The sequence below is a fragment of the Bos javanicus genome, chromosome 1, assembly GCF_032452875.1.
Source record: "Bos javanicus breed banteng chromosome 1, ARS-OSU_banteng_1.0, whole genome shotgun sequence".
NCBI lineage: Eukaryota > Metazoa > Chordata > Mammalia > Artiodactyla > Bovidae > Bos > Bos javanicus.
This window is the reverse complement of record NC_083868.1, coordinates 64,148,686-64,172,790: the sequence shown is the minus strand read 5'-3', so window position 1 is coordinate 64,172,790 and position 24,105 is coordinate 64,148,686. Positions and strand designations below refer to the sequence as shown.

Genomic DNA, 24,105 nt, shown 5'->3' with positions numbered 1-24,105 from the left:
CTCTCCAGACTGTCCTGTGCCATCCTTGTGAGCCTTGGAGGACCCAAGGACCCAGCACACAGGAAGCTTTGGCTACCACTTGTGTCGTCATGAAGTCCTCTGTCTTTGATTTAGACATCTCATGTCTTCTGCCAGCACCATTAAATAGTAATAAGCTAGCTTGTCAGCTTGTATGTAGACACTTCACAATTTCTTACTGCCTTGGGGAAGTAACCTGAGACTTGAAGAATGAATATGCATTGTCTAGGTTGACAAGAAGGTCACGTGTACCACTTGGATAATACTGAGTCAGGCAGAGCTGCCCTATGATGGCTTTTGCTCTCTCTAATTCTGAGCTGCATAGATCTACGTGGTTCATTGGTTCTGTTCTTGGAAAAATGATATGCATATTCTCCTTGCAATAGATCTGTAATAGTTCATGGTTCCTAGTGTAAGGGAGAGGGTATCTCTGATCTAGGCATGAGCCACAATCTGAAGTGTGTGTGTGTGTGTGTGTGTGTGTGCAAGAGAGAGAGAGATTGATTCAGATCCTTGCTTTTTCAAATAATTCTGTTTGTTTTGACTTTGATACTTTTCCTTAGCTCATTTTAAAGTGAAAATTTCTTGAACCTTTAGAATGAAGAGGATTTGGGGAAGAGTCTTTGTTTGTTTGTTTAATTTTACAGAACTTTGTCTTTGGTGTGGTGTTAAAAATATGGTGGCTTGCATTCCAGGGTTTTCTCGCTTTGTTTACCTATACTATTTTGGTCCAGAAATTCTTACTCCTTTTCTCATATTCGGCTCAATTTTGATTGCACTCCCATCTATTTCTCCTCATTGTTCTGCCCTTTCCTTGCACTCCTGACTTTGTAACAGCTTCTCCTTCCTGAAGGGTCTGACTGATAAAGGGGTTCTGTTGTCAAATCCATCAGAAGATGCCTTTGTTTTCCCCATAAAACAGACACCAGTACCATACAAATTTTGTGGCTATTAATGGGTCACCTACACACCCATTTGTGTTTTGTGGTTTGTAAGCATTGTCTTGTCATTCAACTTTCAAATAAATGTTCTTGGGTTTTGGACTTTGCTATCTAGTTGCCCTTCCAGTTTTCATGTGAAGATTTGAAAAAATGAAAAAGTTTTGCTGCCTCTGCCCCCTCTTCTCAGGATCCATATTAAAAAAAATAAATAAAATAAAATTCTTATGAAGTATAACTATTTATAGCATTAGCTGGGCCACTGTAATCATGCCACATGCTGTCCCTGACGCATCTACCTGAGGCATTTTACAAGAATACTTCAGCTTTATGAAGCTATCCTTGAAAATGTCTTCAGAGCATTTTCCCTATTGTATCTAGTATATCTTCTGATCTTAATTTGATTTCTCTCTTGGAAGCAATCTTGTTGATTAGCTGACATGAATAAACACCCTTGGTAGTTCCACTTATCATGATAAATTATTTACATATTCAGTTCAGATTAACCCTTATTTCGGTCCCCTTGTTTGTGCCAGGCACTGTTAGCTAGGCACCAGAGACACAGAGTTGAAGAAGCCATAGAGCCTGCACTGAAAGAGCTCACAGGTACGTTCGTTTGCCAGTGTTAGGGATGTGTCCTCACCTCAAATGATGTCAGACCCCTAAAAGCAACCTCTGATGTGGAGAAGAAATTTGGACATTCTATCATAACTAGTAAAATTTCCAGGAGGCGAAAGGAAACAGAAACTGTTACTGAACCTCGAGTTATTGTGGAGGACAAGACTCTGAGTACTGATATTAAAAGTTCCTGGTGTTTGTTAATAATCTTAAAATATAGTATAAACACATACACCTGGAGAAGGAAATGGCAACCCACTCCAATATTCCTTCTTGGGAAATCCCATGGATAGAGGAGCCTAGTGGGCTACAGTCCATGGGGTCACAAGAGTCAGACAGGACTTACTGGTTAAACAAATAATACATACACACACACACATATATGTATGTGCATATATATATATATGTACATATGTATGTATGCAGTAGATTGAATGTTTATGTTCCTCCAAAATGCATAGGTTAAAACCTTAATTCCCAAGGTGATGGTGTTAGGAGATGGGATCTTTGGGAGATGATCAGGTTGTGAAGGAAGCCCTAGTGAATGGGATTAGTGCCCTTATAAGAGAGGCCCCAGAAGAGATTTCTTGCCTCATCCACAACATGAGGACAGATAGTGAGGGATGACAGTCTACAAGGAAGGGGGTCTCCCCAGACACTGAATCTGCTGACACCTTGGTCTCTGACTTCCCAACCTCCAGGCCTGGAAGAAATAAATTTCTGTTGTTTATAAGCCACCTAATCTGTGTTTTTAAAAAAAATTTATTGGAGTATAGTTGCTTTACAATGTTGTATTAGTTTCTGCTATACAGCAGACTTGAATCAGCTAATGTATTTACATGTATCCCCTCTTTTTTGGATTTACTTCCCATTTAGGTCACCAAAGAGCATTGAGTAGAGTTCCGTGTGTGACACAGTAGGTTCTCATTGGTTATCTATTTTTTACATAATCGCATATATATGTCAATCCCAATCTCCCAGTCCATCCCACCCCCTTCCCCCCGATGGTGTCCATACATTTGTCCTTTGTGTCTGTGTATGGTGTTTTACTATAGCCTCCCAGGCAAAGGCTATATATATATATATATATATATATGTAAAACTTTTGTGATAAGAGTGCTTATCCTATAGATCAGTTAGATCACTTATTCCCAGGAAGACTAGGAAGGGAACTGGGAATAAACAATAGAGAAATAGTCCATGAAGTTAACTCAAGAAATCAGAAAAATAATCCACAATTTATAGTGCTACCTTTGTGTTTAAATTGTCAGTTGAGACTTCGTGATTATAGTTTTATCTTAAAACACAATTCTAACAATTTATTTTGAAGCTGTGTTATCCTTACCTGGTACTCTTCTTTTTATACCCCCTCGAGGCAGGCTAGTTCTGTTTGTTTACCTTTGAGAACCCCACTCGTTTTTGAAGTTTGGGTCACAGAGGCATGCTAAATTGACATTTTCCGTGAAAGTTTATCATGTCTTCCAGATCCTTCTCCTAGGATTTCAGTAAAATTAATTTTCTATGGTTATAAATATTTGAACATACAAACTCTGAAGACTAAACATAGATGAACAGAATTTTATGTTCTGAACAATAAAACTTAAAATGATATCAATTAAATTGAAATGTTAAATGATGAGCATGATTACTACTGTGCTTCATGAAATTTAAGGACATATGATAAGCAGTGAAATTTGGCATTGAAGTATTATCTGTTGAAGAATAGAATAGACATAATCCATAAAATATATTATTGTATTAACTGTAAGGATGATGTTCAGATTATGAGATTTACTACATTATACACCATTTTCTGTATTAGTACTCCTAGAAGAAACTTTTCTTTGTTTTTGGCACCTGGAATAGTTATGCTGCTCCTAAACCGCTGTTCTGTTTACCTTGTAAGAACCCTGGACCTTCTAACTGATCATGTTTCTCTTTACATTACCTGTCAGGAAGCTCAGAGTCAAATCTGTAGCTGACCCATAGTAAGTTTGAGGGCTCTTCTGGCATATATTATCTGTCCTAATCTGATATCTCATCTTACTTTCACCCTGCCACTATTTCTTTCCACTAATTTTTATTATAACATATTCAGTCAGTTTAGTTCAGTCACTCAGTCGTGTCCGACTCTTTGCGACCCCATGGACTGCACCCTGCCAGGCCTCCCAGTCTATCGCCAACTTCCAGAGTTTACTCAAACTCATGTCCATCAAGACGGTGATACCAACCAACCATCTCATTCTCTGTTGTCCCCTTTCCCTCCCACCTTCAATCTTTCCCAGCATCAGGATCTTTTCAAATGAGTCAGTTCTTCACATCAGGTGGCCAAAGTATTGGGGTTTCAGCTTCAGCATCAGCCCTTCCAATGAATATTCAGGACTGATTTCCTTTAGAATGAATTGGTTGGATCTCCGTGCAGTCCAAGGGGGACTCTCAAGAGTCTTCTCCAATACCACAGTTCAAAAGCATCAATTCTTTGGCGCTCAGCTTTCTTTATAGTCCAACTCTCACATCCATAAATGACTACTGGAAAAACCATAGCTTTGACTAGATGGACCTTTGTTGGCAAAGTAATGTCTCTGCTTTTTAATATGCTTTCTAGGTTGGTCATAACTTTTCTTTTAAGGAGCAAGTGTCTTTTAATTTCATGGCTGCAGTCACCATCTGTAGTGATTTTGGAGCCCCCAAAATAAAGTCTCTCAACGTTTCTACTGTTTCCCCATCTATTCGCCATGAAGTGATGGGACTGGATGCCATGATCTTAGTTTTCTGAATGTTGAGCTTTAAGCCAACTTCTGCACTTTCCTCTGTCACTCTTTCATCAAGAGGCTCTTTAGTTGTTCTTCACTTTCTGCCATAAGGGTGGTGTCATCTGAATATCTGAGGTTATTGATATTTTTCCCGGCAATCTTGATTCCAGCTTGTGCTTCCTCCAGCCCAGCATTTCTCATGATGTACTCTGCATATAAGTTAAAAGAGCAGGGTGACAATATACAGCCTTGATGTTCTCCTTTCCCAATTTGGAACCAGTCTGTTGTTCCATGTCCAGTTCTAACTATTACTTCCTGACCTGCGTACAGATTTCTGAGGAGGCAGGTCAGGTGGTCTGGTATTCCCATCTCTTTAAGAATTTTCCATAGTTTGTCATGATCCACACAGTCAAAGGCTTTGGCATAGTCAACAAAGCAGAAGTAGATGTTTTTCTGGAACTCTCTTGCTTTTTCGATGATCCAATGGATGTTGGCAATTTGATCTCTGGTTCCTCTGCCTTTTCTAAATCCAGCTTGAACATCTGAAAGTTCATGGTTCACATACTGTTGAAGCCTGGCTTGGAGAATTTTGACCAGTACTTTACTAGCATGTGAGATATTGTTTTAATTCTTTGACGAGCCTCTAAATTTTAATTAAGAGATTCAAATAAACAAAGTGAGCAGCTCACATAAATAATTATAAGGGGTAAGTATTTACACAGTCAATCTCAGTTGTGCTGTATTGGTACTGAATATGAGGAAGCAGGAAATTTCTCTAACTCTATCTGAAGAACCCATAAGGTAGAAGGAGACAGGAAGTCAGGCTTAATAATTCCTCTCATTGGGCATCGCACATCTTGGATGTTCTGAGGACTGTGACTTCAAACTCTCTCCTTTTTCTTCCCTGGTCTCCGTGTTCAGTGCTTACCTTACAGTACAGATCCAAGAAATGTTACAAAGGGAGTCTTTTTGCCCCCAAATATCTTCCTTGTTACCTAAAATTTTACCAGACATAGGTTTATTTGGACAGCCAGCAAATGCCTATGGATAAGTACAGCTTTATAAAACTAACAGAACTTTAGAGAGCCCAAACAATTTCCTTTTTATAAATGAGGAAATTGAGGCTCCTTGAGGTAAAGCAATGTTCCCAAAGGTGTACAGTTTATAAATGTTAAAAATCAGGACTGGAAGTCTTGACTCAAAACCCAAAGTGTATCAGAAAGTAGATTTTTAAAAGAAGTAACTGTATGGCATGGTATAGTTCGTTATATATATTTAGTATATACTTGGGCTTCCCTTGTAGCTCAGTCAGTAAAGAATCTACTTAGCATTTGTAACATTCTCTATGGAAGGAGTGTTGCCTCTGGAGCTGGTGGGAAACCACCTAGCTCTTAGGGAGTCAGTGTTCATCTAGGTATGACGGTCATGAAAAGGAGAATGGAAATCCAATAGAGCAGGAAGAGGCAGACTGGGAAAATGAATATGTGAGAACAAGAAGCAATAAACTGCAGAGGGAAAAGAAGTAAAGGATAAGACTGTGAGGGGAAGCAGAGGTAAATGGGAAAGATAAGACAAAAGCAGTAGTGAAAGAGACAGAAGAAGGAGAATAAAAGGGAGCAGAGTAAAAACAGACCAGAAAGTGGGACTATGAGAATAAAGTGAGTAAGAAAGACACAGTGAAGACTAGTAAATGAAAGAGATGAGGAATGCCCCCCATAGGCAGTCAGATGTTCAACCAGATGTTGTAAATAGCAGATGGAACAGCACATTTAATGCTTAATACTAAAAGAAATTGGATATTTATTGTACTTTCTAAGTGTGGAGAGGCACCAATATGTTGCCCTAAAATGAAATCAATCCAACAGTTAAAAAAGTAAACCAATAAATAAAACCCAAAACTTTCTGGATAAAATTTTCGAAGGAGGAACTTCATTAATGTATTAATAGATTTTTGGTCTACAGGGAAGTAGTTACACTGGGCTATTAAAAACAACTGTCACCCTAGGTAGGGTCTATCTTCCTTTAAAGATGCAAATTAGGCAAGGACTCTCAAATGTTACTTCGGATAAGAAAGTTACAATTATCTGCTATAATAATGTGCTCTTTGGTTCTTGCTTTATTTCACAGTGGCTTTAATTAAAGGCCTAGTGATGTCGGAAAGTCACATTAATTATTCATCTGCAAACATTTACATAGACTTCCCTGCTCCCCTTCAATAAATTATCAACTTCACATCTCCATAATTTAATCAAAATGACTAAAAATACACCATCTCCAGTCCCTGCCCCTCCTCTCTGGGCTTTGTTTCTTTAGCATTATTTGTTAGTGGAGAAGACTTCCCACTGTTATGAAGAAAGAAGATAAGAAAATCTGTCTGCTGAAATTGTGTGGCTAGTGTTTACTTTTTTTCCCCCACACTGTCATATTTATTGGAATAAAGCTGTGGTTTGCAAATGTCCATAATTTTTTTGGAGCAAGATAAGAGGTACTGTGGAATCATGCTATTATTAAAAGACAACATGATGTTGGGATATATTAATAGAAGCATAATAATTCAAGAATAAAGCAGCAGTTTCTCCTATAATTCTCTGAGTGTGAAGAATCAAAGCTTCAACCAATAAGCATATAGTAAAATCTGATTTCAAAACTGTAAAGCTACAGGAATCAAGACAGTGTGGTTATGGTGTGAAACTAGACCTATCCAGTGGAATATAATTGAGAGTCCCCAAATAGATCTGTACATTTAAGGTCAGTTTATTTTTGACAAAGATGCCAGAATATTCAATGGTAAAGAATAGTCTCAATAGGGGTCACTAAAGCAACTGGATATTCATACAGCAAAGAATGAAGTTGGATCTTTACCTGTGGCACATGCAAAAATTAACTGAAAATGGATCAAAGACAGAAAGTTAAAAGTGTAAAACTCTCAGAAAGAAAATTAGTCTGTATCATTATGACCTTGTTAGGGAATGGTTTCTTAAATATGACACCAAAAGTGCAGGCAACAAAAGCAAAAGCGGGTAAACTGGATTACATTAAAACAAAAATATTTGTATATCAAAGGACACTATCAAAAGACTGAAAAGACAATCCATAGAATGGGAGGATGTGCTTGCAAATAATTTATCTGATAAGGGTCTAGTATTCAGAATATATAAAGGACTCCTGCAGCTCAGCAAGAGAAAAAGGCTCAAAATGAAATGTAACACAATTTAAGACTTGAATAAACATTTCTCCGAAGAAGATACACAACTAGCCAATAAATACGTTAAGATGCTCAGTACCATTAAGAATCAGGAAAACACGTGTCAAAACCACAAGGAAATACCACTTCACACCTACTAGGAACTATAATCAAAGAGGTAAGAATAATCAATGAGATGATAATAAATGTTGGTTAATATGTAAGGAAACTGGAAACTTTAAACACTGTTAGGGAGAGTAAAATGGTATAGCCACTTTAGAAACAGTCTGGCAGTTCCTCAAAATGTTAAACACAGAGTTTGCTATATGACCCAGCAACTCTACTACCAAAACACAAAAACTTGTACATGAGTGGTCATGGAAGCATTATTAGTAAGAGCCTAACATGAAAACAGTTCACATATCCATCAACCAAATAATGGATAAACAAAATATTGTATATCCATACAACGATTTCATAAGAGGAATAAAGTTCTGATACATATTAGAACATGGATGAGCCTTGAAATAAACTATTAAGTGAAAGAAAACTGCCATAGAAAACCACAGACTGTATGATTCTGTGTATATGAAATGTCCAGAGTAGAAAAAATGGATAGAGACAGTATATTAGTGGTTACCTATGCACTGGAATTGGAGAGTGACTGCAGATAAATATGGAGTATCTTTAGGGTGATGAAAATGTTCTAAAATTTACAGTGGTGATGGTTGTACAACTTTGTGACTATACTAAATATCATTGAGTTGTACACCTTAAATTGGTGAATAATGTGATAGATGAATTAAGTCTCAATGAGGCTTTTGAAAAAATTCATATTTTCTGACCTGGGGTGACTCTAGCTTACTTACTGGGAGCCATGAGGGAAGGATTTAATGTGACATCTAAGGCTCTCAAGCCAGGCTTCAACAGTACGTGAACTGTGATCTTCCAGATGTTCAAGCTGGATTTAGAAAAGGCAGAGGAACCAGAGATCAAATTGCCAACATCCGTTGGATCATCAAAAAAGTGAGAAAGTTCCAGAAAAACATCTACTTCTGCTTTGTTGACTATGCCAAAGCCTTTGACTGTGTGGATCACAACAAACTGTGGAAAATTCTTCAACAGATGGGAATACCAGACCACCTGACCTGCCTCCTGAGAAATCTGTATGCAGGTCAGGAAGCAACAGTTAGAACTGGACATGGAACAACAGACTGGTTCCAAATTGGGAAAGGAGTACATCAAGGCTGTATATCGTCATCTTTCTATAATATATTAACAATAAATAATATATTATTTAACTTGGATGCAGAGTACACCATGAGAAATGGGCTGGATGAAGCACAAGCTGGAATCAAGATTGCTGGGAGAAATATCAATAATCTCAGATATGCAGATGACACCACACTTATGGCAGAAAGTGAAGAACTAAAGAGCCTCTTGATGAAAGTGAAAGTGGAGAGTGAAAAAGTTGGCTTAAAGTTCAACATTCAAAAAATTAAGATCATGGGATCCAGTCCCATAATTTCATGGCAAATAGATGGGGAAACAATTGAAACAGTGAGAGACTTTATTTTTTTGGGCTCCAAAATCACTGCAGATGGTGACTGCAGCCATGAAATTAAAAGGCACTTACTCCTTAGAAGAAAAGCTATGACCAACCTAGACAGCATATTAAAAATCAGAGACATTCCTTTGCCAACAAAGGTCCATCTAGTCAAAGCTTTGGTCTTTCCAATAGTCATGTATGGATGTGAGAGTTGGACTATAAAGAAAGCTGAGCACCAAAGAATTGATGCTTTTGAAGTGTGTATTGGAGAAGATTCTTGAGAGTCCCTTGGACAGAAAGGAGATCCAACCAGTCCATTCTAAAGGAAATCAGTCCTGAATATTCATTGGAAGGGCTGATGCTGAAGCTGAAACTCCAATACTTTGGCCACCTGATGTGAAGAACTGACTCATTTGAAAAGACCTTGATGCTAGGAATGATTGAAGGCGGGAGGAGAAGGGGACAACAGAAGATGAGATGGTTGGATGGCATCATCGACTAAATGGACATGAGTTTGGATAAGCTCTGGGAGTTGGTGATGGACAGGGAAGCCTGGCGTGCTACAGTCCATGGGGTCACAAAGAGTCGGACACAACTGAGTGACTGAACTCAACTGCAAGCTTCCATGACCAGATCATGGCATCTGGTCCCATCACATCATGGCAAATAGATGGGGGAAACAATGGAAATGGTGATAGACTTTATTTTCTTGGGCTCCAAAATTACTGTAGATGGTGACTACAGCCATGAAATCAAAAGATGCTTGCTCCTTGGAAGAAAAGCTGTGACCAACCTAGACAGCATTTTAAAAAGTAGAGACATTACTTTGTCGACAAAGGTCCATCTAGTCAAAGCTATGGTTTTTTCAGTAGTCGTATGTGGATGTGAGAGTTGGACTATAAAGAACGCTGAGTCCTGAAGAATTGATGCTTTTGAACTGTGGTATTGGAGAAGACTCTTGAGAGTCCCTTGGACTGCAAGGAGATCCAACCAGTCCATCCTAAAGAAAATCAGTCCTAAATATTCATTGGAAGGACTGATGCTGAAGCTGAAGCTCCAATACTTTTGTCACCTGATCTGAGGAACTGACTCTTTGGAAAAGACCCTGATGCTGGGAAAGATTGAAGGCAGGAGGATAAGGGGATGACAGAGGATGAGATGGTTGGATGGCAACACTGACTCAATGGACATGAGTTTGAGAAAGCTCTGGGAGTTGGTGATGGACAGGGAAGGCTGGATTGCTGCAGTCTATGGGGTTGCAAAAGTTGGACATGACTGAGCAACTGAACTGAACTGAAGTCTCCCAAACTGGGTCACAGCTTCTCAAAAATGTAATTTGAGAGTAATTGATGGTTATTTTCTAATACAAAAATACTCTGTATATCTCAATATTGGGAGAGTTCAATGAGATATAAGAAACACCAAGAAAAGTGCCTAATTAGGTTCTCCTTTACCTAACTGATTTACCTTTCACTTCTTGAAAGATTGAAACAACCATGCTTAGATATATTACAATTCTTTGTGGCACGGTTACCTAGGAAGATGAGGCAAGCTGAATCTATGAAAGTGACAAGGTGAAAGTGAAAGTGTAGTCGCTCAGTTGTGTCCGACTCTTTGTGATCCTATAGACTATATGTAGCCGCCAGGCTCCTCAGTCCATGGGATTTTCCAGGCAAGCATACTGGAGTGGGTTGCCATTTCCGTCTCCAGGGGATCTTCTGGACCCAGGGATTGAACTCAGGCCTCCCGCGTTGCGTGCAGGCTCTTTACCGTCTGACATGGCAAATGGTTTTTAAATTTGGTATTCTTAGTTTTGAACTTCTGATAGGGGGTGAACTATTGAGTTTATGTAGTTAAATTTGATACTCTGGATTTCTAATAAAACTTTTGCTATATGAGTGTGATTTTTCAGATAAGGTTAGTCTGTGGCCTCAGTCTTAATCAGATCTCTCATTCGACTGTGGCATTGTGCTGGCCATGAATAACCATCAGTGTTTCTATTCATGTTTTCTTGTATGTTTCCTCTGAGAGAGCAGCCATCAACAGATAGCAACTCCTGCATGGTCACCTGGGGGACTTCTGATTATGCAAACTAAGCCTTTCTCAGAAGTATGAACATTTATTTTGGTATCAGTTTCTTTATATCCCCAGATAGCATAAACTAGATTCAAGTAGATCAGATCTTTTTATAGTTACACAATTTTGCTTGGCTCCATTGGTGATAGAGAGCAGAATGCGTTGGCACTGGTTACTTTGACATAGCAAGAAGTATCTCTGAATCCCATATAGTCTCAGAATATACAAAATTGCTTAGCAGTTTGAGAGCCAGGATCCGGATGATATTAAACACTTATGCTGTAGATAAATATAGGGCAGTACGCTGGTACTTCTGCATCTGTTTTATACATGGTTTATTTTTAATAGGCTGGTTTCACACTACATGTTGTCACCACTTCGTGTTATAATAGGTAGAGTGGGAGAGTGGATAGAAGATGGAATTTATAGTCAGACAGACGTGTCAATTCCCCAGTATTTCTACAAACAGGAATTACATTCCCTGTATATGTCATTTCACCTTTTTGTGATGAACATAATTCTTCTTCCTGAGTTGTGGTGAGGAGTAAATTGTGTATGTAGAACCATCCTGCACATCCTTTTGCTGAGGACCTAGGGTTAAAAGTTAGACTATTTACTTCTTTGGTCTAGAAGAACTGTAATATAGTGTGTGCTCTAAGGTCAGAACATCTGAATTCCAACTTCACAGCTTACGTAGTCTTGGCTAAGGTGCCTTAGGTACCTCAGTTTCCGCCTTTGTAAATGGAAGATACTTCCCAGTAGTATTGCTGTCAGGGTTAAACGAGACAATGCAAAATGCCCTGCACCCAGCAGAGGCTCAACAATGATCACTCCTCCTATGCTATGCTATGCTAAGTCACTTCAGTCGTGTCCAACTCTGTGTGACCCCAGAGATGGCAGCACACCAGGCTCCCCCGTCCCTGGGATTCTCCAGGCAAGAAAGACTGGAGTGGGTTGCCATTTCCTTCTCCAATGCATGAAAGTGAAAAGAGAAAGTGAAGTCGCTCAGTCGTGTCCGACTCCTATCGACCCCATGGACTGCAGCCCACCAGGCTCCTCCATCCATGGGATTTTCCAGGCAAGTGTACTGGAGTGGGGTGCCATTGCCTTCTCCTCCTACCCAGCGCTTTTTCTCCCTGAGTTGTCTCCCACTTTAGAGAAGCATTGCTATATGGAATTGCAGTGCTGGGAAGATAGAGATCTCCATTACCATTGCCATGACAACAGAATCAGAGACGTGAAAAATTTCTTCCCAAAGCAGTGAGCAACTGTTAACAAATAGCACCTTTTTAATCGGTGGCAAGTACGTGATTTCTTTCCTCCTCTTTCCCTCTTCACTTTAACTAGTGTCACTAATCCTAGTGGTTTACTGTGAAAGGATCAAAAGGAAAGGATGGAGACTGTTTTTTTGATTGGGTAAATGTTAGCAGTGATATCTAATACATTATTATCACCTACCTTTTAATTGCTGGCTGCAGAATACTGAAGAATGTACCGGGGGTTTTATTATTATCTGAAATTTAGACCTTTGCAAAGTCAGTATCTGCATTTTCAGTTGTATTTAAATTATACTTTACAATCTTTACAAGATAAAATAGTTGTCTAGTCTTTCTTTCACCCTCCAGATAGGATTATTTCTAAGAGGAATTTTTCTCCTCTTTGATTTGACATACCTAAAGTTGACTCAGTTAATTTCTGTAGTAATATATTTCACTCCCTCACAGTTGTTATGGCTTTAATTAGCAACCCAATCTACTAAAACTTAAGCCTCTTCTCTCTCTTACCAATGATACAGATGTATTGATAGACTGTCATCACTAATAAAATATATCTTTATATGTTCTATTAAGAAATATTACAATTAGAATCTCTTCTCTAAGATAGACTGTTGTCCTTTTATTACATTACATAGTATAATGCTATTTTAAAATAATATATTCCACATAAAACATATTTTAAAAGATTGTACTGAAAACCTAATTCCTTAAAAGCAGTTTGGTAGAAATCTGTGACCAAGGTCAAGGTTCAGAGATCAGTAAAGAAGTTATTTCACAAAGAAGGTTAGATGGCAAGTAGTTCTGTCTTAGAAAGCAGAGGGTGTGTCTTTGTATGTTATGGCCCAGCATTCTTGCATCAAACTGATGAAACAAGTGCCAATTCATTGTTCCTGGAATCAGCAAGACTGTCCTGGAAGTACCAATCAATACAGGACCCAAGAAACATTTCCAATAGCTGAGCTTTAGCTTGAGGTACCACCAAGTGGCACTAAACCACAGTGAGGACAGGAATAGATATGGATCTAGCAACGGGACCTCTGGAATTCCGGGCCAGTTAGCCAATGTATTAACCCAGCTATTTTTTTTAACCTCATACTACTGTTGCTATGCATTTTACATGCTATAATTGTTTACTTTACACTCAACAGTTATGCCTGGATTTTTCCATGCCTGTTAAATTGGTGAGGGACTGCATGGAAGTTCTACACTTTTAGTAGTGGGGGAAGGACAGGGTAGGGTTGGTTCTGAGACAATAGTGTTCGTTAAAGCAAATAAGCCTTGAAGTTTCTCATTTCAAAGATCATACACAAGTTTGCTCAGTTTGTTCTATGGATATATCTTGATTCCAAACACCAAATGAATTCAAATATTTGCTTATGGCTGCAAAAAGTTTTTGGTGAAAATACAAACTCCACAAAATGGATATTTTATCCCCATGATGGCAGACTTTCAAATAGAGTCAGTGATCTATACTAATGATAACAAGAACGGCAGATAACATTACTTGCCAGGCCAATTATCTGCCAGTCCCTAGGGGTAGTAGTAGTGTTAGTCACTCAGTCGTGTCCGACTCTGTGACCCCATGGACTGTATATAGCCTTCCAGGTTCCTCTGTCCATGGGATTCTCCAGGTAAGAATACTGAAGTGGGTTGCCATTCTCTTCTCCAGAGGATCTTCCCAACCCAGGGATCAAACCTGGGTCTCTTGCTTTGCTGGCAGATTCTTTACCATCTGAGCCACCAGGGAAGTCCCTATAATAGGCATTTTCACATATGTTACCTCATTGAATCCTTATGATAACCATGAAGTAGGAAATAAAATCATTTTTATAAAGGATATAGTTGAAGCATAGAGAGGTTAGTTCAGTTCAGTTCAGACACTCAGTCGCGTCCGACTCTTTGCGACCCCATGAACTAAGTGACTTTCTAAAAATTATTAAAAAATAAAGCAGAGTTGAAACTGAGCAAACCTTTTGTCATTTAGAAGTTCAAATGCAAACTCTACATTTGCATTTGCCATATTTGATTCTAGATATCAAAAAGGCACATGATAGAAACCTGCCAAGACCCATAGGACAAGAAGAAGTGTACTATTTCCAGAAATTTGATGTATAATATAAAAACACCTGGTTATTTAAAAAGCTACAGTAGAATCTTAGTAAGAGCCATATTATAGACATATAAAATTTACTTTAGAGTAGGTCTCTTAGCCTGGGTTCCCATGAATATTTGTTTTGAGTCAAAGGCATATTTGGAGTTGGTTTATTTAAAAAGTAATTTCAGAAGAGAGGGTTAATTGATGAGAGAGTGAAAAGGGAGGGAGGAAAAGCCAGTTAGGTTGTGTTCATTGTCAGCTGGTTACTATTGATCATGCCAGCACCTTCTGAGGAGCTTTCGAACTGAGAACTGTAGCTTGTATGCAAGGGAGAAGGATTATCCACTGACTCCATCCCACATCAGTCAAGAAGTGTCCCTGTAAGTGTGGACATCCCTGTGCTACCAGATTCCTGCTGGCGTCCCAGGCAACAGTGTCGGAGAAGCTCCCGAGCAGGGAGGGGTACTTGGTATAGGCCACTCTGAAGAAGTCACTGTCAGGTTATTCAGTGAGAAGCTGAGCTAAGCCTTCAGCAGAGGCTGGAATGAGAGGTAGGGCGGAGAAGATCGGAAATAGTGCACAAGACAGGTCTCTAATACTGGGGGACCTTTCCTTTAGAATTATAGAGTATTAACATGTGGGTTTTGGTAATAACGAGTAAATCCATGTTAATTTTTCTAAAATGGTATTAAAGCTATGAACCAATTTATTAGAATTAAAATATTTTTTAGGCCATCTAACTTTTTCCTTATTGCGTTACTATAAACATCAGTGTGCCTCACTGTTTTTTAATTTGAATTCTATTTTTATGGGTTACTTCTGATTTTATTATTAATGGTGCACAAAATCCAGATATTATTGATTCCTTCAAGCTCATTAATTATAAAAGTTTATATTAATTTTTAAGCAGGATGTATCCATTTAATTATGTAAGTCTATATCTTTTAAGGGAAAATATTCATGAACAGATTCAGAAGACAGGATAACATCTAAATCAACAATTTTTTAATATTAAAAAGTAGCAGAAGTATTATCAGTTCCGATAGTTAATCAGGTTGCTAATTCAAATAGAGATATCAAGGTCTAGAGGAAAGAACAGTGGCCTTTGAGTCCAAAAGGTTGGGTTTTACTATGTGGTTTTTACTACTTAAAGAGTTGAGTGATCTTGACAAAGCAGTTCAAAGCATCTCTGAATCTCAGTTTTCTTCAGTTGAAAACATGAGTAAAACCATGTATCTCACAGGGTTTTTTTGTAAGGATTTATATGAGACTACATACACTGAAATACATAACATGGTGCCTAGCATATAGTTGCTGCTGCTGCTAAGTCGCTTCAGTCGTGTCCAACTCTGTGCGACCCCATAGACGGCAGCCAACCAGGCTCCTCCGTCCCTGGGATTCTCCAGGCAAGAACACTGGAGTGGGTTGCCATTTCCTTCTCCAATTCGTGAAAGTGAAAAGTGAAAGTCAAGTTGCTCGGTTGTGTCCAACTCTTCTCGACCCCATGGACTGCAGCCCACCAGGCTCCTCCACCTATGGGATTTTCCAGGCAAGAGTACTGGAGTGGGGTGCCATTGCCTTCTCCGTAGCATATAGTAAGTATGCCATAAATATAGATGAAATTAAATCTGAAATGTATACCCAACTGAGTATATCGATCCACATACTGATATGTATGTTACCAGACCAGAGGCCATCTTTTTGAAATACCTGGTTCTTGTCATGGCTTGTTTCTTCATATCTTTTGAGTACTAGCCTAGAAAGATCTCTGATGGCTGTCATCAAGTACGACCTTCCCCATTTGAAGTATGTTAGTATCTCTAACACCCTTCTAGAAAGGAAAAAACCTCAGAACACTTTAATCCTAAAGACAGTGTTCTTTGTGGCAAGCAACAGAAATGGATGGTGATTAATTAAAGCAAAGAAAGTCTAGGATGTTGGGTAACTCGTGGAAAAGATGGGAAGTCTAAAGGATCAGAAAAGTTGCCACAGCCCATGGAAGCTAGGTAGCCAAAATGACACTGCAGGAAGAATCCAGCGAGGACTCACTGGACAGTTCCTGGTACCACTGCTGCAGGCACCGTGTACTGGAAGCCGCATCTGGCTGCCCTGACTACATGCTGGTGGCTGGGAGGCGGGGAAGCACTTCTGGCTTCTGCAGTGGAGAGTGTGCTCTGCTGCCCATTGAGAATCAAACTTCAGGGAATTCTATGAACACTGGAAGAGGGTCTTGACGCTTAACAGTAAAAAAATGTTAACAATCAAAACATTTGAGTCTATCCCTTCTGATACCCAACATCTGCCCACACATTTTTCTTTATGTTTACAGTTAAAAATGGGCTTCCCTGGTAGCTCACTGCCCACACATTTTTCTTTATGTTTACAGTTAAAAACGGGCTTCCCTGGTAGCTCAGTTGGTAAAGAATCCGCCTGCAATTTAGGAGACATTGGTTCAATTCCTGGGTGGGGAAGTTCCCCTGGAGAAGAGATAGGCTACCCACTTCAGTATTCTTGTGCTTCTCTGGTGGCTCAGATGGCAAAGAATCTGCCCACAATGCAGGAGACCTGGGTTCAATCTTTGGGTTGGGAAGATCCCCTGGGGGAAGACATGGCAAGCCACTCCAGTATTCTTGCCTAGAGAATCCCCATGGACAGAGGCGTTTGGCGTCACAGAGTCAGACACGACTGAGCGACTAAGCACAGCACAGCACATACTCAAAAACTAGAATCCCCATGGACAGAGGAGCCTAGCGCGCTACAGTTCATGGCATCTCAGAGTCAGACATGATGGAGCGACTAAGCACAGCACAGCACATATTTAAAACCATTCCCAATAGCTGAACTTTAATTGAGGTACTGTCAGGTGGCAGTAAGCCACAGCCAGTTCAGGAATAGATAAGGATCTAGCAACGGGACCCCTGGAATTCCTGGCCAGCTATTAATCCAGAAGGAGAAGAGGGCAGCAGAGGTTGAGATGGTTGGGTATCATCTTGGACTCAATGGACTCTGTTGTTCATTCGCTCAGTCGTGTCTGACTCTTTGGGACCCCATGGACCGCAACAGTCCAGGTTTCCCTGCCCTTCGCCATTTCCCTGAGCTTGCTCAAACTCACCCAGTTGTCATCCAGTTGTCTCGTTCAGTGGACATAACTTGGGCAAACACCAGGAGATGGTGAGAGACAGGGAGTCCTGGTGGGCTACAGTCCATGAGGTCTCAAAGAGTCGGACATTACTTAGTGATGGAAAAAACAATACTTAAAAAATACATAATGCGTGTATCTTCCTTACATTCGAAAAATAACCCAATCTGTCTCTTCCATTTTAGAAGACAACCCAAAGTCTTAGTCACGTTTTCCAGATTTAAGTTCAATGGGTTGTTCTTCTGTCTTGATATTATTCAGTCTGTGGACTGACTATAAAGTTACCTGCCACTATCACATCTAAATAAAATAGTAAAGGAAAAGGAAAAAAACAGAAATCTAGTTAAAATCATAACTATATAAATGACACAGGAAGAAATGAGATTATTGAGGTTACACACCTTATTTCTGAAATCTTTTTCAACCCTAAATCTTAGAGGTTATTTTAGTACACTCTTAGAAAGCATCTGAGTTTCATGCCTTGAGCCCAGAATTTAGGAATTTAAGCATGTTATTTTCTTACCTTAAGCAGTCTAGTGCTATTAAAAGTAGTCCTACCCTATAGTTCTTCATGCTGAGTTTACTGTTCTCCAAGAGTGGGAACCGGCTTTCTCAAAGCCTTGGTTTCATAGGAACTTAATGAAATGGTTGTATAATTTTTTTTCTCCTTTCATCTCTTAATGTAGTAAATAGCACTATTTTTCAGATAACCCAATCTTATATTCCTGAAATAAATCCAATTGGTGCGATGTATTATCCTTTTCATGTTTCACTGGACTTGATTGCTAACATGCATTTGCATCTCTCGAGATGATGATGCATCATCATCTTTTCCTTTTCCTTTCTGTCATTATATTTGCCAATATTTGATATTCAGTATAATACTAGCATCATAAAATAGGTTGAGGAGTGTTTCCTATATTCTCATAGTTTGCAAAAGATTGGAATCTTAAATTTCCTGAATATATGATAAAAAGTACTGTTAAAATTGTCTGGATCTGAAGATTTATTCGTAGGAAGATTTTAAACTATTACTTTAATTACCTTATTCATACTGAGAGGGTAACAGGCAGGAAGGCCAGGGGTCTCCAAACGGAGGAAATAGCCTGCAAGTGTCAGACATTTTTATCTCTCTTAAGCGGCAGAAGGAAACAAACTAGTGATATTTTTTCCTTCTCTATACAAATTTAAAAGGAGGTTTCTCTTAAAATACTGTGTTGCCATAATGACACCTGGTTTCACCTGACGTTAACTATTTTCAAACCTAGAGATAACCAATGCCTTGTTCTTATGGAAATGCTTGTCTTAAGCTATGCTAATGTACTATGCATTTACCCCAAACTCTGTCTTCAAGTCGGTTCCGCCTCCTGGCTCAGAACCTACTTGACAAACCAGTATGTTATACTCAGATATTTTCCCCCTAATCCATGTAAATGAAACTATTTGTATGGTGGTCTGCCCTTCTTCAAGATTCAAGTTAATCATTTTATGGCCCAGGATAAACCATTTGCTGCCAAGATTATCCCAAAATGCATCTTATGGGTGAGGGGCCTGGTGCCATTCTGAATTTTAGAGGACATTCCTTTCTTTCATTAACAGACTGCTAGTGACTATATAACATCCAGCTGAAGACTAGCAGGGGGGGTATTCTTCTGCCCCCTTCTGATGCCTATGTCAGAAGCTTTCTCTATCTCCTTTATACTTTAATAAAACTTTATTACACAAAAGCTCTGAGCGATCAAGCCTTGTCTCTGGCCCCGAATTGAATTCTTCTCCTCCAGGGGCCAAGAATCTGGGTGTCTTTGCGTGATTCAACAACAACATTTCAATATGAGATTATTCAGTTTTTCTCTTTATTTTTGAGCAAGAGTTGATACGTTATATATTTTCTAGGAATTTGTTAATTTCTTCCAAGTTTTAACATTTATTGGTATAAAATTCTTCATTCTTATTTTTAAATGTCTGCAGCATCTATAGTGATGTCTCTCCTTTTTTATTCTGATATTACTTGAGAGCTCTCCTCTCATTTTAATTTTTGATTAGTCTCACTAGTCTAGTTAATTTAATGAAACTTCTCAAGGTACCAAATTTTGACTGAGTTTATCTTCTCTATATGTTTGTTTAATATTTTATTAATTTTACCCTTCTATTATCTTATTCCTTCTAATTTCTTTGGCTACTCCAGTACTCTTGCCTGGAAAATCCCATGGACAGAGGAGCCTGGTAGGCTGCAGTCCATGGGGTTGTGAAGAGTCAGATACGACTGAGTGACTTGCCTTTCCCTTTCCCTATTTTCCTTGTAAAACTTCTTAAGCTGTATCTTAATTCATTAGTGTTTAGGCTTCCATCCTTTTTTTTCAAAAATCAAAGTATAGTTGATGTACAATACTATGTTAGTTTCAGGTGTATAACAAAATGATTCAGTTACATATACAATTTTTTTCAGATTATTTTTCATTATAGGTTATTATAAGATATTGAATATTGCTTCCTGTTTTATTTATTTTTTTTGAAAGTCTTTCAGTAGTGTCCAACTCTTTGTGACCCCATGGACTTTATAGACCATGGAATTCTCCAGGCCAGAATACTGGAGTGGGTGGCCTTTCCCTTCTCCAGGGGATATTCCCAACTCAGGGATCAAACCCAGCTTTCCTGCATTGCAGGTGGATTATTTACCAGCTAAGCCACCAGGGATGCCCATTTCCCTATGTTATACCTTGTTGCTTATTTATTTTTATATATGGTATTGTGTATCTGTTAATCCCATATTCCCAAATTATCCCCCTCCCTCTCTTTCCTTTTTGGCAACCATAAGTTTGTTTTCTATGACTGTGAGTTTGCTTCTGTTTTGTAAATAGATTCGTTTGTATTATTTTTAGATTCCATGTATAGGTCATACCTATAATATTTGTCTTTCTCTGTCTGAATTTTACTTAGTATTATAAGCTCTAAGTTCTTCCATGTTGCTGCAAATGGCATTATTTCATTCTTTTTTAAGACTAATAGTCCATCGTGTCTATATGTATATATAGTACTTCTTTATCCATTCATCTGTTGATGAACATTTAAGTTGCTGCCATGTTTTGGCTATTGTAAATAGTGCTGCTATAATCATTGGGGTGCCTGTATCTTTTTGCTTTAGAATTTTTCTATTTTCTGAATATATGCCCAGGAGTAGGACTACTAGATAATATGGTAGCTCTATTTTTAATTTAAGAAACCTTCATACTGTTCTCTACAGAGGTTGTACTAATTTACATTCCCACCAACAGTGTAGGAGGATTCTCTTTTCTCTACACCCTCCCCAGCATTTATCATTTGTAGACTTTCTGATGATAGCCATTCAGACGTGAGCATGGTGCATTATAGTTTTGATGTGCATTTCTCTAATAATTAGTGACGTTGAGCATCTTTTCATGTGCATGTTTGTCAACTGCATATTTTCTTTGGAGAAATGTCTATTTAGGTCTTCTGCCCACTTTTTGATTGGGTAGTGCTTTTGTTTTGTTTTTGATGTTGAGGTGTATGAGGTATTTCTATATTTTGGAAATTAACTCCATATTGGGTGCATCATTTGCAACTCTTTTCTCCCAATTTGTAGTTTTTTTTTTTTCTTTCATTTTATTTATGGTCTCTTTTGCTATGCAAAAGCCTTTAACTTTGATCAGGTCCCATTTGCTTATTTTTGCTTTTATATCTTTTGCCTTGGGAGGCAGATCTAAAGAAAATATTGCTACAATTTATGTTAGAGAATGTTTTTAGGCTTTCATCTTTTTTCATGTAAACATTTAAGGCTCTAAGTTTTCCTTCATATATATATTCTAGCTGTGTTGAATTATTTAGAGGTGGCTTTATTAGCATCCAAATGTGCGTGTGTATGTGTGTGTACTCATCCTGTTATTGATATACAGCTTAAGATAATTGTGGCCAGAGAATGCATTCTGATTAGTTTCAATCCTGTGAAATTTTGCTTCAATCACTGATCTATCTATTAAATGGTTATTCAGTGTCAGGTGGCTCCATGTTAAAGAATCTGCCTGCCAATGCAGGAGATGCAGGTTTGATCCCTGGGTCGGGATGATCCCTTAGAGAAGGAAATGGCAACTCATTCCAGTATTTTTGCCTGGGAAATGGGCAGAGAATGGGCAGAGAAACCTGGCGGGCTACAGTTCATGGGGTCGCAAAAGAGTCGTACACAACTTAGCATACATTTCTTAGTGATTAAACAAAACAAGTATGTAATAAGCACTGTTAAGGTACCAATATTTCAGCCATAAATGAGACAGATCAAAGTCCCAGTCCTCAATGGTTCTATTGAGTGACACAGACAATAAACAAACATGATTATTAAGTAAACTGTAGTGTATTAGAGATGGAGTGCTAAAACAAATACAATAGGGAAAGGTATTTTAAAATGTCTTTAAAATTTTATTTTACACAGAAGGGTCAGCTAAGGCCTCACTTCAGGTGACGTGTAGGACTTAAAGGAAGTGAAAGGAGCGGTATGCAAAAATCTAGTGAAAGAACAATTTCAGTGGCCCTGAGGTAAACATTTCCTGACAAAGGTCCATCTAGTCAAAGCTATGGGTTTTCCAGTAGTCATGTATGGATGTGAGAGTTGGACTACAAAGAAAGCTGAGCGCCGAAGAATTGATGCTTTTGAACTGTGGTGTTGGAGAAAACTCTTGAGAGTCCCTTGGACAGAAAGGAGATCAAACGAGTCCATCCTAAAGGAGATCAGTCCGGAATATTCACTTGGAAGGACTGATGCTGAAGCTGAAGCTCCAATACTTCTGTCACCTGATTCGAAGAACTGACTCCTTGGAAAAGACCCTGCTGCCGGGAAAGATTGAAGGCAGGAGGAGAAGGGGACGACAGAGGATGAGATGGTTGGATGGCATCACTGACTCGAAGGATACGAGTTTGAGTAAGCTCTGGGAGTTGGTGATGGACAGAGAAGCCTGGCATGCTGCAGTCCATGGGGTCACCAAGAGTTGGACATGACTGAGCAACTGAACTGAACTGAGGTAAACATGTTCCTGCTTATTCAAGAAACATTGGGAAGATCACTGTAGTGAGAGCTGAATGAGCCAGGGGAAAACAGAAGAGATTAGAGAGATAGCAGGGGACTAGATCACACAAGGCCTTGTGGTAAACAGAATAAAGTCCCTCTCCCCACCAAAGATGCCTACTTCCTAACTCCTAGAGCCTATGGATATGTTGCTTTACATGGCAAAGGGGAATTATGGTTGCAGATGGAGATAAGATCTTTCTTCAATGCACAAGAGTCCTTAAGTGTGGAGGGAAGCAGGAGAGACAGTCAGAGGGATGGCAGTGAGAGAAGGTGAGACAAGGTCTATGTTGATGGCTCTGAAGATGGAGGAAGGGGGTCATGAGCCACAGAAAACAGGTAGACTCTAGAAGCTGAAGAGGTAAGGAAATGGATTCTCCAGAAAGGAACACAGCCCTGCTGCCCTCTGTAGATGAGAAAGCTACCGTATGAGACTTTGGACTTTTGACCTCAGAACTATCAGATAATAATTTGTGTGATTTCATGCCATTACGTTTACATTGATTTGTTACAGCAGCAATAGGAATCTAACACAAGCACTTTTGTTTATAGCGAGGACTTGTACTTTCACTCTCAGTGAGATGGGAAGCCATTGAGATGAATGAAGATGTGGGACTTCTCTTCGGCAATACTCACCACAGTGACAGGGACTGGCTACAATGAGGGGGTGGGGGGGCGGAGATGCTGTTTGCCCTCCTGAAGCAACAGTTAGAACTGGGCATGGAACAACAGACTGGTTCCAAATAGGAAAAGGAGTACGTCAAGGCTGTATATTGTCACCCTGCTTATTTAACTTACACGCAGAGTACATCATGAGAAACGCTGGGCTGGAAGAAGCACAAGCTGGAATCAAGATTGCTGGGAGAAATATCAGTAACCTCAGATAAGCAGATAACACCACCCTTATGGTAGAAAGTGAAGAGGAACTAAAGAGCCTCTTGATGAAAGTGAAAGAGGAGAGTGAAAAAGTTGGCTTAAAGCTCAACATTCAGAAAACTAAGATCATGGCATCTGGTCCCATCACTTCGTGGGAAATAGACGGGGAAACAGTGGGAACAGTGTCAGACTTTAATTTTTTGGGCTCCAAAATTGCTGCAGATGGTGATTGCAGCCATGAAATAAAAAGACGCTTACTCCTTGGAAGGAAAGTTATGACCAACCTAGATACCATATTAAAAAGCAGAGATATTACTGCCGGGGACCAGCCTTGGCTGATCCAGGGTATTCGAAGGAGAGACGGCATAGGCGAGGATCAGGAAACAATTGCTTAGTTAAACGTTAATTAAGGATATAAAGAGTAATAGAATAAGGATAGCTCAGTGAGGAAATTCAGTGGAGAAAAGAGGCTGAATAATTCAGCCAGAAGGTAAGAGAAAGAACGACATGG

The 24,105-nt window shown here is 39.1% G+C and overlaps 1 long non-coding RNA gene across 1 annotated transcript; it reads right to left on the bottom strand.

Moving 5' to 3' along the window:
* Positions 1 to 1,976: 1,976 nt before the first annotated feature.
* Positions 1,977 to 15,179, bottom strand: LOC133236060 (uncharacterized). The gene is made up of 3 exons (XR_009732724.1): positions 11,636 to 15,179; positions 2,920 to 3,068; positions 1,977 to 2,277 (listed from the first exon to the last, which is right to left on the bottom strand). It is a non-coding gene; the product is annotated as an uncharacterized LOC133236060 (long non-coding RNA).
* Positions 15,180 to 24,105: the final 8,926 nt, after the last annotated feature.